Source organism: Panicum hallii, chromosome 8 (genome assembly GCF_002211085.1).
Source record: "Panicum hallii strain FIL2 chromosome 8, PHallii_v3.1, whole genome shotgun sequence".
NCBI classification, from domain to species: Eukaryota; Viridiplantae; Streptophyta; class Magnoliopsida; order Poales; family Poaceae; genus Panicum; species Panicum hallii.
Window position 1 is genome coordinate 4,979,487 of NC_038049.1, and position 19,015 is coordinate 4,998,501.

Below are 19,015 nucleotides of genomic sequence, written 5' to 3' on the forward strand. Positions count from 1 at the left end.
TTAGGTGAACAGTGATTCAGAGCGTCTTCAAATTAAGTACTAACAGCAGCATATGCAAGGTAAAGATGGAAAATATAAGTTGGGTATTGTTTGCGCAAAACTGGGTTTTAGATCCATTCTTAGGGAGAACCTTAGGGTTCTTTTAGTTTGCAGGTTGCAAAGCAAAACTTTTTACCAGTTTCAGGATATGTCTTGACCAGTTTTCAAGATCGAATGTAATAGTTTCAAGGTTAAAATGGATTTCTACCTTCCAAAAGGTCCACAAAATCCGACCGTTGGTTTGCAGATACAATTTACCAACTAGCACAGCATGCCAAAACGGCCATCACTGATGGATTTGGAACCGGCAGTGATGGCATCAGTCTATCACTGCCGGATGACTGGTTATATGTCTTGAACTGGCAGTGATGGTATACTTTCACTATCCATTCTTAGTGGCAGTAACAAGTAAGCCAACATTGCCGGTTTAAGCTACAACCTGATAGTGATGCTATTTTTAGCATTTAATATATAAATTGCATAATTCAGTTGACATCAATAGGATACATACCACACTTCAACGCATAACATTTCACTACATGCCACAATTTAGTATAAGATACGGAGTTCCAAAATATAGGTCGTTTTGATCTTTTTAGATTCACAGTATTCTTATGTACCTAGATATGATGTTTCTCTAGATGCATAACAAAATTTATGAACCTAGAATTGTCAAAACGACCTAAATTTTGAAACGGAGGGAGTAGATTACAAGTACCACATGCCAATTTATCAGATACAACCCACAACCTCAAGTCAGTACATCATGAGTCCATACCGTTAGATAGGTCATTAGTGCTGTACGCGGCTGGACCCATCAGTCAGGCTGGCCGCACCAGGCCTTGTGCTTCTGTGCACCATATAAATTGATTACAAGGCTGTGGTTCTGATTCTATAAACCGACATAGGTCTCCCTGCCTATATAAGGCTTTGTACTCATCATGATCAATCGTTAATTAATCTATTATTGATAGTCTAATTTCACATAAGACCAAGTTTGACAACAACAATATAATTGCACTACTCTTAGATAACACAGAGTCGCAGAACTCACCACATGGTGACACAACATGATCCAAAATGGACTCAGCTAACCGTTTTTGAAGAGCTAATACCTCGGATAGCAGCAACTATGAAGCGCCAAGTCGTGTTCCCTTGCAATGGAAGCAAAAGTATATTAAACACAGTTTGACAAAGTGATAAAATACTTGGTGAATGGCAAATATATTAAACACAGTTTGTATTATGAACCGGCAGTGAAACTTTCACCGCCAGTTAGGGGTACGAACCGGCAGTGATGTGTAGTTTTGTAGCAGTGAGAGTATGATAGTTGCTACCAAAGGTCACGTAACCAGCTCAACTACAACAATGAATCAAGATCTGCTAGTGGCACGTTAGTTGCTTCAGATTGTCGTACAAAACTCATGACCTGAGTACAAACGAAATAAGATAACATGTTGTGCCAGGTCCAACTAGATATCGGGAAGTCTTGAACAATTTATGTTACAAATTCTACACGTTCCTATGGTCGGAAGTCTAGTAGTGAGACAAGACACCAGATTGCCCAATAGGCAAAAGACAGCATCCACGCTGCACTGAAATTAGCATTGCATTTCAAAACAATGAGACACAGTAGATCAACCAACAGCTCTTCTCCAACATCTAATCAAAAAATGAAACCTGTAAAAAAAAGCAAAGGCGCAGTAAGTTCAGAGTAAGATGAAATCTGTATAAGTAAAAAGTTCGGTTATTTGACAGATGAATTAAAATGCTTTAAGAGACTTCATGAATAGCAAATTCACTTTACTAACATGAAACTTAATCTGATTAACGTGTTGAAATAACTTGACAATGAATCAGCAAAAAATAACCTCGCTGGCAATCCGAAAAATAGTGCCAGGGCGTCAGCCTGAGGCACCTGTGGTTGGGTTGGGCCCTCCTACTAGGGGTAGTTGCAGTGGTTGCTAACCCAATGGGGTTGTGGTCAGCCTAGATTACGGTGCAGCCTATAGGGTGAAGCCGGGGTTCGGGTGTTTTCTCGGCTAGCTTGGTTGAGGTTTCCTTTTAGTGCAATGCCGTGGGGATGGTCTTTCCCCCGCCGGTCGAGTCTTTTTTTTTAGTTTTGTAGCCATGATGCACTACAAACATTTTCATTTTTTATGAAGAGAAGAATGCAGAACACACATGTTTTCTGAACTCTGAGATATCAAAAGATCATTGGAGGGTATTCATCCTTATGAAAGTAACAAAAAAAGGGAGAAAAACACAACAAGTCATCAGTTATTTTCAGAAATGTGAACCAGAATAATAGTAGAAGTGAATACGGAGTATTAAACATATGTGATACAGAAATTTTATACAGATTCACCATATACAAAGATAAGATTGTCAAATGAAGCAACAGTGTAAATATGCCAAGATGATGTTTGTAATACATATGCAGATAAGACATAACTGAAGGTGGCAAGTGCATGGATAATCAACAAAATGCATGGAGACGCTATAATTTGTTTCTTACAGAATGTATGAAGTTAGGTTGTTTGAAAAAAAAAACAGGTTAGCTGATTCAGTGGATAGGGTCATTTAACTGATTATGTCAAATGGGCCTTCAAGGAAATGGGAGGCTGGAAGACAAGAGGTCAACATATCATACTCTTAGAAAGATTAAATGAGATATGTGAATATTGTTCAGAACTAAATCAGCAAACAAGCATATAGTCAGAACAACTAAATTCAGTCATTATTTCCATTTCAAACTAATTAACAAAACAAACAATCAAAACTAAATGCATTCAACAAATTGACTCATCGCCTGCGCAATGAAATTCAATTTAAATAACTCCATGTGAAGCTTTGTGCATCCAACAAAATGTCTATAATTTGGTACCCTAGGTCTTAGCATTCAGAAATTTATCTTCCAAATTTACATTGTTTACTTTATTTTACACAAATGCATGTTTAAACAATGTCAGAAATACAGAAGCACGAGGAGAGATGTAAGTTAGCTTAAGTATGCTAAATGTGCAGAGGAACTGTAGAACTTTGAGAACTCTTTCGCCAATCACTTCACACTTGACTTCAACTATCTTAAGATGTTCAGATATTCCAGCTGATCGCTCCATCGAACTGAAGCTTCCATTCATTTCCACTTTATGATTAGGTCCCTGTACTGAACAAGTGAAAAAAAGAATTTTGTAGGATCAAGAAGTGTAATAATTCTAAAATGCAGAGTTGTCAATTTATGAAGTGTGTACCTTAGAAAAGAGTTGAAGAGTGAGCTTCTCCAAATTTGGTGAGTGCTCAAGAATGCAGGCTAATGCATGGAGGTCAGGTAAACACCAGTACTCATTGAGCAACAAAGTCTTTAGCTTCTTAAACGTAGGACACCATCTCAAATCCCTTTTGAAAATAAACTGGATAAGGTGCAAACAAAAGAGATGAGATAATCCTCACAGGCAGATATCGATTAATGTCCAGCAACTATGCAAATAATAAAGTGGAAATAAGCTAAACAATGTAGTAGAAATAAAGGCGGTGGCTTATAATTAAAGTTATCAGGTAACTGAGGTAGAGTGTGAGTATACCATGTCATGTCTAGAAATCAACACCAAACTCTTAGCTTCCGATAAACCTTTTAAAAGCATACAATTGTCACCTCCATCACCAGTGTTATCAGAACTGTCACAGTACTCACAATCACAATGTTGATGTGGATCCCATTGTTTACTGCAGCGGTCGTCACATAGCTCGGTTATTCAAACAAATGCCTCTGCTAATCCTGGCATGCTCTCAAGGATGGGTGTGTTGTCCCAAAGGTCATCTAGACGCAATGAAACAAGATTTGGGGCACAAATTCGAATGCGGGAATCATCACTAAATACGGAATAGGTGATGCTCAGACATTTTAGGTACTCGGATGAGATTTTCTGGGCTGACGAGACATCATAGTACACAAACTCTAGATGTTCCAGTGCTGGACAGCTTGAAAAGTTGAGGAAACTAGCATGACACCGTGCACCGCGAAGCTGTAGCCTGGTCAGGTACTTTGAGATGAGAGGCAGGTCATCTAGCTAAAGCCAGGGATCCATATACTCATTATCATGGAGGTGGAGCTTGAGCACCCGAACTTTGCACATTACAGCATGCCGCATCCAGAGATTCACGCGGGGCACATCATCAGGGCCGGAGAAGCGACCCAAACTGAGTTCGAATTTATCGAGCGGCAAACCACCACGAAGGAGGAGAAGATAGTCCACAAACTTGCGGAGCGCGCTGACAGACGTGGGCTCATACTTGTCAAGGCACCCAATGCGCAGGGCAGGGGCGGACTTCCAGAGATGGCGCCATCGCCCGGCAAGGACGCACGTCCGCACGGCCTCCTCTGCGGCAGGAGTGAGAGCACGTGGCTCAGAAGCGCGTCTCGCAACGCGCTGATGCGGTCTCCTTCCACCTCCGGACGTCCGCCTTCGTTCACTTTTCCCCTCTTCCCCGGAGGCACTCCGTCGAACACCGTAGCTGCGGGACAAGAAATGGTGAGGAGGCACAAATGCAGGGAGTGCTGGGTACACCAGTAACGGGAAGAAGAAGCAGAAGACGGAAGCCTCGTCGGGTGGCCAAACCTCACCTCGCCGGCAGCAGCTGCAGCGGTGGACGGTGGTCCCGCGGCGAGGAGCCAAGAACGCAAGCGCGTAGTCCAAGCAACCAAATCTCGCCAGGGAGCAAACCCAAACTCTGGGTGTCGAATTGGAGAGAAGCAATAGGCGCAGGATGTGGAAGAAGCAGCACAGCGAGGATTGGGGTGGAGGAGCAGAGGCAGAGCAGAGGCGGCGGGGGTGGGGAGAGGATCAAAGGAAGGAGACGAACAGCACAGGGATGGAAGCAGGGTGGAACAGAACAGAAATTGGTGGACTTCCCTGAAAGTGGGCGACACCGTCTTGCGGGCCCCACGTTCCAGGTTCAGCGGACCCACTAGTCATTGACGCATCCACTGGGAGTCCAGGCCTTCAGGGGAGCTTAGCATGTTGATTTTTTTTAAGAAAAAAACGAAAATAATGTGACATGTCTCTCGCTTCACGTTGTAACATAATGTGCACATGACCCATGGAGTCAATTTCACCATATGCCAAATTACTTTTGTATGTGTTTCTCTAGTTATTTTAGTTTATGTAGAACATGCTAACATCTTGTTACCTGAACTTGCTCTAGTAGTAGCTTTTTGTCCTTCTGCTCCCACATGATCAATCATTTGGCTTGGTCTCTCCTTTTTTTTTCTCTCAACCAGTTGCATTCCCCTGAAAATCACCACCCTTGTCATCTCCATGCCCAGTTTGTTTTCACTATAAAAACCTTTAATGCCCTCAGATTTAAATGAAAACCTTTGATTGGTTGCTTTCTTTTGAAGTGCTAGATCTGTGCTAGAGTCAGGTAGAAGTATACCCTAATGTGTTCCTGTTTCAATTACAAATGGGTTTTAGCATGTCAGAGCTAGATAACTGTGTAATGACTAATGAACAATTAAGCAATGTTTTAGGTTAATTGGAATAAGCTAGATGCTGGTCAAGTTGCTGATCTACACATTTGGGCGAGTCCGTTCCAGCAATCTTTAGTTGCCTTGTCAAGTAACATGACATTTTATTGTCTCTGATAATAATATATGTGCATATCTTTTTTCAAAAAAAATATAAACTGGTTGCACATCTTGATGTTTTTACAGGAATCAGCTGTCAGCAAGGACACGAGGAAACTTCAGCTGTCGATGGACCGAGTGTTTCTCAATCTTAAGGGATGCAACACTGAATACTAGATTGGACCTTGTGTTCAGCACTTGAGATATCTTAGTTGGGCCTAGTACACCATATCTGGAATTTTCCGGTGCACCTTCGGATCATCCCTTTGTTACTGCAGGACCTGATTGACAACAATATGCAAGGCAGCAATGATAGAATACAAGAACAATAATGGTCACAAAGCAAGTTTCTGGCTGTCAAGCTGGGTGCAAGGCCTGGCCCCGGCACTCCTCTTTCCGGCTCTGTATAAGCGCAGCAAACGGAAGAAACGGACTGTCTCGGAAGCCTTAACCAATGATCTGCGGATAAGAGATGTGTCTCACGATTTAACTATCCCTCTCATTGATGAACTGGTCCAGTTATGGGGTACGATCGAAGATGTGCTTTTCGACCCATATAATTTGGAGCCTCACACGATTTTGTGGACAAGGACAGCCTCGGCAGCTTACTCTGCTTTCTGCATACGAGTTGCAATTCGAGGAAGGTTTTATCTCCAAGTTCCCACAGTTGGTGTGGAAGGTCTGGGCCCCTTCAAGATGCAAGTTCTTTATGTGGTTGCTTCTCCAGAACCGAATTTGGACAGCTGACAGCCTGCTTGCTCGAGAATGGCCAAATTCCATTTTCTGCCCTTTGTGTTGGAAAAACCTAGAGACAGCCCAACATCTTTTTGCTGAGTGCCCGGCCTCGTGCTTTATCTGGCGATCGGTTGCGGCGTGGACCCGAAGCTCAACTTCGGACCCGGACAACTGGAAGGGTGACCAAGAGATTCTGGACTGGTTTACGGCGTTGGTTGATGGCATGAGTTCAGACGGTGCGAAAGGTACTCGCTCCTTGGCCATCCTAGTCATCTGGTCCATTTGGTGCGAGAGAAATGCGCGTATCTTCAACGACAAGGAGAAGAAGCTGGCAAGGTTGGTGGATGAGATCAAGGAGTCGGCAAATCTGTGTTCTACGAGGGCAAAGCATATGGTTTTGTTGGTTGGGGGTAAAATTAGCGAGTAATTCTTTTTATTTTTCACGTTTCAGTTAGGAGCTTTTCCGATGCTCCGATCTCAGCAGGCTCCGTGGTTGTAAACTCAAGCACGGCTTCTCTTTCTTCTTGTTAATTAACGCCGGCAAGGTTCCGGAATTTTCGAAAAAAAAATGTAAGGCGCTGCTACGGAAGGTTGTCGACGCCTACCACAGCAGCAGCAACGACCTCCGGACCTTCCTCCAGAACCTCGTCGATGCTGGCGTGGTCGACGAATCGGAAGTCTTTGGAGGCGCGGATGACGACGACCTCCGGGCGCTCATCGACGCGGACCTCCCGGGCGGGGACCCCGACCTCAGCGTGCTGTGGAAGCTCCAAGCCGTCGCGGCGCTCTCCTTCACCGGCGTGCCCGCAATGCTCGGGTACCTCGGCGACGCGGCGAGCGCGCGCGTGCCCGCGTGGATGCCGCTCGTCTACTCGCTCGCGTCGTTCCTGCTCGGGTCCCTGCTGGTCGTGGACGCGTCGGTGAGCGACGAGGAGTGGGAGGAGTGCGCCCGGCGGCGGGAGCGCGAGGGGGAGCTAGCGTTCCTCGACTCGGAGGAGGTGCTGTGGCGGGTGGCGCGGAGGCTGCCGGCCGCGGCGCTCGCGGCATCCGCGGCGGGCGAGGCGGCGCTGTGCGCGGCGGCACTGGTGACGGGGCTCGACCTGCAGGCTGCAGCCGCCGATCTTGGTGGCGTTCCTGCTGTTCAGCGTTCTCCTCGGCGTGCCGTACGGGGTGTTCTCGGCGAGCTTCGACCCGGCGGTGGAGGGCTCGTGGTTCGATCGGGTGGGAGGAATTTGTGAAGAACATCCGGCATGTCGTGCTCCAAGCCGGCGCCGGCCACAGCTGGAGCAACAAGAAGTAGGTAGATACTGCTGCTCGTGTTGGAACACCTCGACCTGTTAAGATGGACAGATCGGAACAATTTTAGAGAATCTTACTAGGATTTCATACAAAACAATTCAGGGGTTAAAACAATCTGAGTTTGCAAAGGGGGCTAGTAGTACTAGCGTTTGCTGGGAGGAATCAGCCTCGAGTTGTGAGTCGTGACTGACCTTGGTTCCATGCTTGTATAAACTATAATAAAGAGCGTATATATGGTCAATAACTCAGTTTAGATTTTGGCCAAGATGTAAAATGTAAATATGTTGAATGCCACAGCATAGAGATTGGACACTTCAAGTTGAGAAATATCATGCTTTTGAAAGCTGAAACTAGGTGCAAATCTCGTGTAATTACGGGTGTGAAACATTGTGTGGCTCTTTAATCTGCGTTTCCTCTCAGTAATCCAGGATGGCACTTGCAACATGTAGGCGAGCGGACTGAGAGCAGAAGCGCAGCTAAGGTTGCATGCCATCAACGAAACAATAATGCACGAAAGAACTGTTCTCATTATATACAGGAGCATAGTTCAACATCCTATGAAGTGCCTACAGAAGGAAGCTATAATATGTTCCGTGGATCTACGTTTTGTTATCAGGCAATATTAGTTTAACTGGAGCCAAACTGCTATAACAGGGTTGGAACATGGAACCTCTCACACTAGAGTTGTTCCATGTTTTATTGGAACCGTTGTTCTTGTAGTCTGTCGTATGCTAAAATATAAAGATTACCGGTTTGGCGTCGAGATCTACGGCGCTGAGGTATTATCCATATCAGCGCTAGATCACCGCCACATCCGATACAACGCAAAGCAGCTCGGCGCCGAGCAGTGTTAGCTCGGTGCCGTGAGTTATAGCGCTGACCCGGGTCCAAAGATAAGTTTATGTTGTCTAGGGGTCCAAACGTGAAATTTTTCAGAAAAAGGTCAAAAATGCAAAAAATGGGGTTGCAGCCATCTCAAACACGGGGGCAACACAGAGCCACCTAACCCAACCCCAAGTGGTGCTTGCCAACCATTTCCTGTCCCCCTTCTTCATCTCCTAGCCCCATCCTTGCGCTTGCTTGATTGGAGCTCCGTGTGATCATCTAGCGACTGTTGCAAGCACCCCTCAGCCAGATCCAGCCTTGTGATGTTTGGATCTGCTCTCCCCTAGCCCCCCTTGTGCGGTTCCCCAACCGACAATGGTTGCACAGCGGAGCTGCGCGCTCGTCCTGATCTGCATGCTGGCGACCGGCTGCTATGGCGCTACCTCGTCCTCGCCCCAATCGGGCAGATCCAGCCTTCCCAAGGATGGGTCCGGTAGACGTAGGGCCGGATCTAGGCCTTGCAAGGGTACTGGTGACATTCGCCTACTGTCGGGAGCTTGTCGGGGTTTTGGATGGGCCTGAGGCCGATTGCCATTGGTCTTTGGCGTTGGTGGTGCACCATCCTGCAACTGCTCGTCCTTGCATTGTGCAGTTCGACCCTATTCAGTCTTGGCCATGGCGAGGGGCGGGATGGTGATGGCGGTGCTATTATGCTCCAGCGCTTGTGCGAGCTGCGAGGTCCCAAGTGTCAGGGTGCAATTGCCGCACATAGGTAAACCGCTGCTGGCAGCCATTGCAGTTGGCATGTAGTCACATTGTCCTTCGACATTAACATGAGGGCACCACACCTCGCTGCTGCGTGAGCTACCGCAGGTCCATGCAATGGGAGTGCAGTAACTGCTGTCGCGTGTCGCTGGTGCTGTAAGGTTCGTGACTGTAATTGGTGGCTTGGGAGAGAACATTGCCCAGGACAATGTTGGTGTCAGTGGGGATGGTTACATTGTGCATCATGTGTTTCTTCTTGGAGGTGTCGTTGAAGAACCACTCGCCACCTTCTGGTGCTGGCTCTCTAGGTGACAACCCAAATCTGACGTGCATATGGGTTATGGCTGCATTAGTCAATGTCATTTCCTTCTTGGATGCGTCGCTACTGGAGATCCACGGCAACATGGATGTCATTAACCCTGCAGGAAGTCCAAGCCGACCTCAGTGATTGATGATCTCACAAGTTGCTAGCTGGCAATTGTTCGCTTATCAATCTTTTACCATTAACTTGAAGCACCCCCTCCCCCCCCCCCCAAGTTAGCACTAAAGCTTAATTAATGTTTCATAGGCATCTTAGATTGCTTGGTAATCCTAATCTCTACCTTCTGTTGCATGGGGCCCATAATTCAAGACTCTGGACAGGGCTGGACATACAGGAAAGAAGAATTTGTTAATGTACTTATACTCGAGATCTAAGCTCAACTCCAGTATTATCTAGGGACCTCCTTTCAAACCACCAAGAGACTGTGTGGTTACATTCATATGTTCTTCTCATGTTCCTAAAACTTTAACTTTACTTTGGTGATGGATTTTATAGTTTGTGGAGAAGGAGCGGGGCTGTTAGTTGCTACTTGGGGGGAGGGGGTCAGGACATAGGTAACGGGCAACATTCAAAGCATGTTGCATGTAAATTGTATGTAATGGGTGTGGAATTGAGCCTGTTACATATACCAAATTAAATATAGTGGGCAACACCCTTCGCCCGTTACCAAAAGTTTCGTGCACCCCGCTGCTATCGCATCATTATTGGTAAGAACATAACAGTTTATAACTTAGTGTTACACCTGATTTTCAAATAATAAATTGAGCGATAAATCATATATACGTCAGGATCAAAGTTACACACATATGACGACGAAAGTAAATAACAGAAGCAATGTCATGAAGTACCGTAGTCATTTATTATAAACCAAACAGAGTTCATAAATATAAATAAGTGTTTCAACGTCGCCATTATTCTAGCAGCGGAACGACCAAACTCCACAGGCAGCTGACTGGGGGAAGATACGCCTAGTACTCCTGTATATCCTCTGGGAACTCCTCAAACTGATCTTATTCTGAGCAACGTTGTTTAACAAAAGTGAGTACATTTATGGTTGGTACTCAGCAAGTATATTAGGAAATAAATGACATGCCAGCTTAAACAAGGAATAAAGGCTGACTGAGTAAAGCGGTAAGCATTGTAGTGAACAGTTGAACATTAAACAACCTATTTACTAAGCAGAGGTGAAATATTGCCTATAATTATGGAAAACAAAGCTAACTGAGTAATAAGCAAGCTTGAAAGTATTAAACAACTGAATAAAATACAAGTTCCATTTAAATAAGTCATGTGAGGGTCTGAGCCACTCTTGATCATAAGCAATATATCAGTTTTACACTCTGCAGAGGTTGTACACTTTATCCACAAGTCGCGCCACCTTTGATGCCCGAGGTAGCTAACCTCTTAGACACTTCCAAGGTGAGTAATAGGGATTCACTATGAGACCTTTACAAAGACTCCCTAGCCAGTAGTAACCCGCTAAGGTTTCAGCAGTTGCGTGAGTGAACCTGCCCCAAGGTGTGACCATAGCCATGCGTACACACTTAGCAGGCAGCGAATCCCTCATCACATGCTCCCCATGCGCCTTTCGGTAAGCTACCAACAAGCTAGAGATATCTAATTAATTAGTCAAGACCAGAGCCATATAATCCTTGTGGATGCACTATTTTCCCGGGTGATCGCTCCATGGTTTTAAATTAATTCTCATCATCAGTACATCATAGTGGTTCCAAAATAAGTAAAACGTGTGTCAAGTATTGTTTTCATAAACCACCCGAAACTAATGTTCAGCAACTAAGCAAATTACCCAACATGATTTAAATAACCAGACTTTCAAGGACAAGGATATCAAATATGGATAAAGTAGGACCCATCAAATTAATGCATGCAAATGTAAATATAAATAACGTTTATTAGGATGAAAGTATGATTAAGAAATATACTTGCCTTCAGTCTCTTACTGCTGCTCAGTCACTTTGAATTCTTGCTCTTAAAAGTTCTCGAACGGCTCCTCATCTACTTGTCACGAACAAACAATAGCAACACAAGTACATACAAGCAAATAAAATAGAAATAAATTAAAATAGTGAAACAATCATTGTAAAACAGAGCCAAAAGGCTTAGCAACTAGTTCTACGCATTACAACAATCAAAACGGTACCAAGAACGCTTAAACCGGATTTAAAACGCTAAAAACAGCTCTGCGGGGGCTTAAATGCGAGAAAAACTAACTAAAATGGTTAAACAGAAAGAAACCAAGGGTGAAAACATAATTTTATATAAAACACGAGGGCTAACGTGCTAAAACATCAACTAGGGACGGCGGGTACTATTTTAGAAAAAGACAGGGGTTTTTATGAAATAAAAAGGATTGAAACAGAATTAGTTTTGAACATAGATGGATGGAGAGTTGATTTTAAAGAACAACTCGAGTTTTTCTGCAAAAAGTCCTCGGCCGGTCGGGTGGCGGTGGGACACCGGCGCATGGCGGCGCCGCCATTCTCGCGGCCGGGGCTCACCGTAGTTCGCTCGATTGAGCGCTCCGGTGCACGAAAAAATGTGCAGATTGGCCGGTTAGCGAGAGGGCGATGAGGGAAAGCGGTTGCGGGGTTTAGGAAGGTCTAGGTGGCCCCGAGGCGGCCGGCAGCGAAGGCACGCAGCAGCGCGGCTCTGGCGAGCGCGGGGGCGCGCAACGAGAGATAGGAACAAGGGGGAAATGGGTCGAGGGCACCCACAGCTTACCATGAAGCGGTTGGAGGCGGCGGTGCGGACTAAGCTGCGGTGGCGAGGGGGATCCGCGGCGGTCCGACGCAACGGAGCTCAGCGGCGGAGCACGTGCTCGCGAGGCGCGCAGGCGAGCAAAAAGGCGGCGTGTGTGGGTTGGGCAGAGGTGTGAGGCCAGGTCTCGCAGAGAGAAAAAGGGGTGCGCGTGCGGGGCTGAGCCGCCCTCATAGTGTGCGCTCGGCTGACATTGACTTGGGTCCGAGTCGGACTCGGCCGGAGGAGAGGGATGATGGGCGGGGCCCGCTCGTCAGCGAGAGAGAAGGGAAGGAAGGGAGTGAGAGAGGAAGCACGACGGGATGGCCGAGCTAGGCCGAAAACAAAGAGAAGAGGGGAAGGAGGTCGGGCCGGCGGGGAGAAGGTGGCCGGCAGCCCAGGTGAGGAAAAAGAGTAGAAGAAAAGGAAGAAAAGAAAAAGGAAAAAAGGGAAAGGAAAAGAAAACGAGTTTTCCTTTGCCAGAAAAAGAGATAAATTCACAGAAACGAAATAAAAGCATGGAAACTAGAATAAATTCTAGAAAATTTAGAAAAAATTCTGGAAAGGTTCTAGAACTCAGACACAATAAAATAAAATTAAAATATGCACTAGTATGAATGCAACAAATCAAATTAGAGCTTATGGTGAGTTTTAAATTTGCAAACTTAAACTTTCTGAAACCTGAAAATTATAGAACTGAGCTAGATACTTCTAAGAGTGAAATTTAGGATGTTACACTTAGGATTGTTACACAAGCACACTCACATCACATCACCAGTAATTCACCATCATTTATTTTCATGTAATAAAAAATAATATTTTATAATTAGTTAGGATTGTTACACAAGCACAGACACTACAAATAACAGTACTCGATCAAGGGGATTATTCGACAACATTAGAAAATGAGAACATACAATACCATTCCTTCTTATATGGAGTTTTAAATAAGGCATGTGCTCATTTATGAAACTACGCATAAACTTTTACAATCATAATATTAAAGCCATAGTTGAGAAGCTTGTAGATTATATCCATGCATGTTGAGGACATATGTTCAAAGACAAGTGCATTCTGTCCACGGCAAGGATGTAATAAGGTGAGCATTACATGCTGCAGCTACCTTTGTTTAAATAGGGATAGGATGGGCAAACATATGATAAATAATCTCATCAAGGTCGTTTCCAAATGTAAACACATCTTTCTTTATGCCGTATATCAGCATCACGCATACTGTCATGTTGACAACTCGCCTTAACACCCCAGCCATGTAAGGAACGAAGTTCTAACAATGCCTTGTTTGTAGTTTTCCATGCATCTTCCATCATCTGGCTTATCTTCGCGATGGCTACCTCAGTTGTAACATTATACTCAGCAACATAGCACTCCACGCAGTTTGCAGCATCCTGCTTCCTGTTACCATGCCGTGGACACAACATGTTCTTATGAGATCCTATTACCAATGGATGTAAAGGAGTTCTATATAGTTTTGAATTTTAGCCTATACCTTTAATGCAGAGATGTCATTCATGTAACGTGTTAACTCTCCACATGCTTTGACAGCATCAGTGCAACCAATTGCCCACTCAAGCACCTCCTTAGTTGCTAGATCACCCATGCCAACTAGTAAGGCAACAACTGAGAATGGACTACCTGAATCCATGAAACCTACTTCTTGTTTTTCTTTGAATGTTGGCATATAATTGTGATGGAACCATTCTGCTCCTTGAAGATAGTACTTTGATAGTGTCTGAAACTGCACATAAGAAAGGCAACACGTAATTTTGGGTTTCTGACGAAGAAAGTGTGCAGGAAATAGAGAATCCCTTTGCCACAGCATTTCATGTTTCATATCTGAGATTTCAAATAACAAAATTTAAGTGTGGAGTTGAAAATTTAAGTCTTCATCTTCAACTTCAATATTTTTCTTAAAAAAGAAACTTCATGTTTAAAATGAAAAATTGAAACCAAAGGTTCATGTCATTTTGAAAAACAAAAGTTGGTGAAAATAAAGGGGCTAAATACAGCATTTTAAGTTAAAATGGCTAACTTCATAAAAGGTGCAATGTATCTAGTAATACAATATTGAAATAATACTCTTACACTTGCATGCATGCTATATATAAGTAAAGGTAATTTATGATTAAGTAATTTTTTGGAAGGTATTGATTGCCAACATTTGTTTAGGATCTGAAAATTCTTTAACCTTTTGAATCAAGTTCTTATTGCATTTGATGATAACATAGGTTGCATGTTGCACCAGTTTTGTTATTGAATCAAAAATAGAAACAGATATTGTAACAAAATATTTAAAAATGAGAAAACTAATTTGAAATGTACTTAACTTTGTCATCAGTATGCTCCAAAAATTCAAATAATAAAGTTACATTTTCAGATCTATCTACATCGTTAATATGTATTGTGTCTGGATGGGCGCCATGGAGCAATGAAATATGAAGTTATGAAAAGGAAAGAAACCATCTTCATATATAGTAGATGTAATACGGATTCCTTGGCGTAGGAAACTTCGTACTTTTCATGTGGTTCCAGCACATACTCAATCTCTTCAAAGGTCATTATTATCCTGAGGTAGAACATTTTCAGATCTATCTACATCATTAATATGTATTGTGTCTGGATGGGCGCCATGGAGCAATGAAATATGAAGTTATGAAAAGGAAAGAAACCATCTTTATATGTAGTAGATATAATACCGATTCCTTGGCGTAGGAAACTTTGTATTTTTCATGTGGTTCCAGCACATACTCTGGCAGTAGACAAACAGCATTCTCATTCCATCTGCGTACACATCAGTTAATTAGTTACACGTAAAAATACATGCTCAGATAGATCTTCTTTTATTAGATGTATTTCAAAGAAGACATTAGATGTCTTTCATCATCACTAGCACATGAAACTATATTTCAATAGAGCATTTCCACATATATGGATATGTTTCTTCATAAATCAAAAGAATACAACATCAGCATCATCTCGCATCTTGCGTGTCCTCTGCATAGTGTTTAATAGGTTATACTGAAGTTACCCGTACAATGGTAAAATAATTGGGCCTCTTTGAACTTTGAAGTGTTTAAAACTTTCATATTTGTCTAGTACTTTAGCTAAACACTGACACATTTGCACTAGTTGAGATTGACCCTGTATGGTCCACAACAGATATGAATCTTACAGTCAAACAGTATATAACAATAAAATCGATAACTAAATAATTTTGGAAGGAGTAGTTAATTCGAAAATGATTCGATGTGTGGCTATATCTAACTGGTCGAAGAACATTAGTTTATTAGTTTTTTTAATGATGTGAAATTAATATGACCAGAATAGTCCCACCTTTGTATTGCTTCGTTGAGACTTCGGCCCTCCTCCAAAGTAGCACGAACATCATAAGTGTCATCCATCATGGTTACTAGGGCGGACAACTTGGTAAGGGTTACCCTTGCACAGCTGTATTCCTTCTCATAGCACATTGTGTGTGCCCATAAGTATAACTGAACAGTTCGATCCCTAGCATAGCTTAGTGCCACTTCAGCATAAAGATCTTGCCACCATCTGCAATTAAAGTTTTTTTTCCTGTCAAGATGCTCTACATACATAAATGACGATAATGAAAACTGGTACCTACTGGACAACATAAAAGGTGGGCATATGTTTGCCATACAGCAATGCCATAGTGTTTTGCAGTTTATCAATACCGATATACTAAAGCTCCAAGTGTTGGAGCAATACTAGGGGCTCTGGTACTGTTCATGGGTCCTAGGCTCAACTATATATTCATGTGACCCACTAACAGGTGAGCCCCATAATTGGAGGTCCTAGGCTCAACTATGGAACTATGATAAAATTAACCTTTCATGTAGATCCTATGCAACAACAGGGTACCACGTCTTACAATAAATTACCACCACATTGTTTTTTGGCAAAGCAAAGCCACGATGTTACATTCTGATCATATATATATCCATTATTATTACAAAAATTTAAAGTTTGCCTTATTTTAAATATAGTAAGAAGTATCATACTCAAATACGGCCTTGAGCTTTTTCAAGTGAATATTTTGCAAAACGTTGAACTCCATCTTTGCAAGCTCCAAAATGATGGGGTTGTATGATGGTTCATGTTCATATTCGGACATATAATTCAGTGCCTCTATTCGTCTAACAGTCCTTGGCAGCGGCAAAAAGAGCATGTTTAACTTGATCAGATTATGGATACTCCAGATTTTGTCTTATTGATTCAAGATGCAGCCTTGAAAAACAGATGGCTTCATCAAGTGCCAGTTCATCATGTGTTAAGAGATGAGCAGCATTATATAAACTTAGGAGTCCCTTGGGCTCCTTAACTAAGTCCATTTTGAATGTTCCATTCATATCTTTAAATCTGTTGAATTCATCTGCAACAGAGAGATACATATGTATATATCAAGTGATTCAATCAACAAATACGTATATTGCTTCAATGTTAAAAGCATATTTTTATCAAACAAATTGAATTTTGGTAGACAATGAAATTTGGTATTATTTATGTACAAACCTGGAGATACCAAAGACCATGCTCCCTAAGCAAGCGAAATCGAAGAGACACCTCATGCAGGCTAGAGCTATTTAACTCCTATTGTTGGATGTTACTTAATGCATCAGCAATTTGATTCTTGAAATGATGCTCGATACCCAAATGTTGGATGGTGTCAACTAGGCTCATTTCTCAATCATGTCTTTGGAAGCATCAAACAACTGAATTACCTTCTCCTTCCGTGCATCGATTCGTTCTTTCTGCCATTTTTCTGGCTTCTGCAGCCATACAAGTACGCCTTATATACACCACTGGCTATAATTTAAGTAAATGACTGTGAATTGATGTGATATCATATAAACTACAAATACCATGTATCCTTTGTATTCCATTTCTATTGAAGACCATTAAGGCACATAATTTAATAATGTTTGAGTTTTTCTTAATTTAATTCAACGGGAAGGGATTTATCCAACATGGAATCATTTGAAAATTGCATGTTGGATAAACTTATTATCTTACAACATATATAGTCCTGGAATTAGTCAACAGGATGTGATGATGTAGAGTTTTGAAGAACTCATTAAGTTGCTCCACCCACAAGCACCAACTAATCACTATAATGTGTCACCACCAACGGTTCTTAACCATAGATTGAAGACCCGGAGAGGAGATTTAACCGGTCATGCTACCGGTTTTACTAATTCATCGGTCCAACCAGTGGTCACTGATCCAGCTAGTGGTTTGTATTTATCATACACGTAATAATATCTTCCCAAACATATCACATATTACATAATAAAAATATCACAATACTTTAGTGTCCAGAGTTTGAAACAAACACATCACTAGTTAACTTAAAAGGAATTGGTTTTACTAGTTCACAGGATCGATGTGGAGCTGGCTGGTTCAACCGGTTTGCATTCGTCTGATTGTATGTTTGGTCTTTTAGTTGAACAAACCGTATTGGTCACAGGTTCATGGTCTTTCTTGTTCAACCCGTGAATTGGCTTCGTTTTTTTGTTCTATCAGTACTTCAGAACACCACATCGATCTTTAGAATATGTCCCACCACTACAAAATATATCATTGCAAACACCTCATCACTGTCGGTTCATTTCAAACCGGTGACCGTCGGGAACCGGCGGTGATAGTAGGCATCACCACCAATTTGTATTACAATCCGGCTGTGATGCCGGGTCATGGCATCACCGCTGGTTTATATTACGACCCGGCCGTGATGTCTATACATCACCGCCGGGTTGTAATACGAGCCGGCAGTTATACCAATGACCACCCTATTTTTATCTCTCCCCTTCACTCTCTCTCTCTCTCTCTGTCACTCCTATCCTTATCCCCTCCCCGCCACCTCCCCTTCCTCTCCCCAGCCTCCCTCCTCTCCCCTGTCCCCACCCCCTCTTCTCCCCGGCCTCCCTCATCTTTCCTGCCGCCGCCTCCCCTTCCTCTCCCCGGCCTCTCTCCTCTCCCTCACCTCAACCTTGTCCCCTTCCTCTCCCCGCTGTCGTCTCCCTCCCCTTCCTCTCCCCCGGTGCAGCCTCCCTCCTCTTTGTGGCCGTGTGTGCACGGCAAGTGCGGGCGGCGCAGCGCGTGGGTGTGCGGTGCGTGCATGAAGACTGTGGCTGGGGATGGGTGGCCTCGAGGTGTGAGCAGCAGCGGTGCTTAGATGCGGCGAAGGCGGTGGCACTCGGATGCGGCGGGTGGGGTGCAAGGAGGTGGAGCGGCGCAAGGGACCCACGGTGGGGGTTCGGATGCGCGATGCGACGAGCTAGGGCGGCGACATGTGGGGCCGCAAAGCGTGCGCGGCCACGGTGGCGGCGCGGGGGTCTGTGCGTCGCTGTTTTTTTTAGAAAAGGGCAACACCGTCAGGTGCAAAGCTGGCTGTGATGGCTCGTGCTGTCACCGTCGACCCTAATCCAACAGCCGGCGAAACCGGCAGTGATATAGTTGGGCCCTGAACTAATCTATTCATTAGTCCTGGATCCAGTGTCTAGGGGCGGGGGGGGGGGGGCTCTTTAGTCCTAGTTGGAGCGACCAACTAGGACTAAAACTCTATCTTTAGTCCCAGTTAAAAGTCTATCTTTAGTCCCGGTTGGTAA

General features: G+C 43.7%; 2 pseudogenes; both read right to left on the reverse strand.

Moving 5' to 3' along the window:
* Positions 1–1,408: 1,408 nt before the first annotated feature.
* LOC112903547 lies at positions 1,409–4,856 on the reverse strand (annotated as a pseudogene).
* Positions 4,857–13,497: 8,641 nt separating this feature from the next.
* On the reverse strand, positions 13,498–17,290 carry LOC112903548 (annotated as a pseudogene).
* Between the last annotated feature and the right edge of the window lie 1,725 nt (positions 17,291–19,015).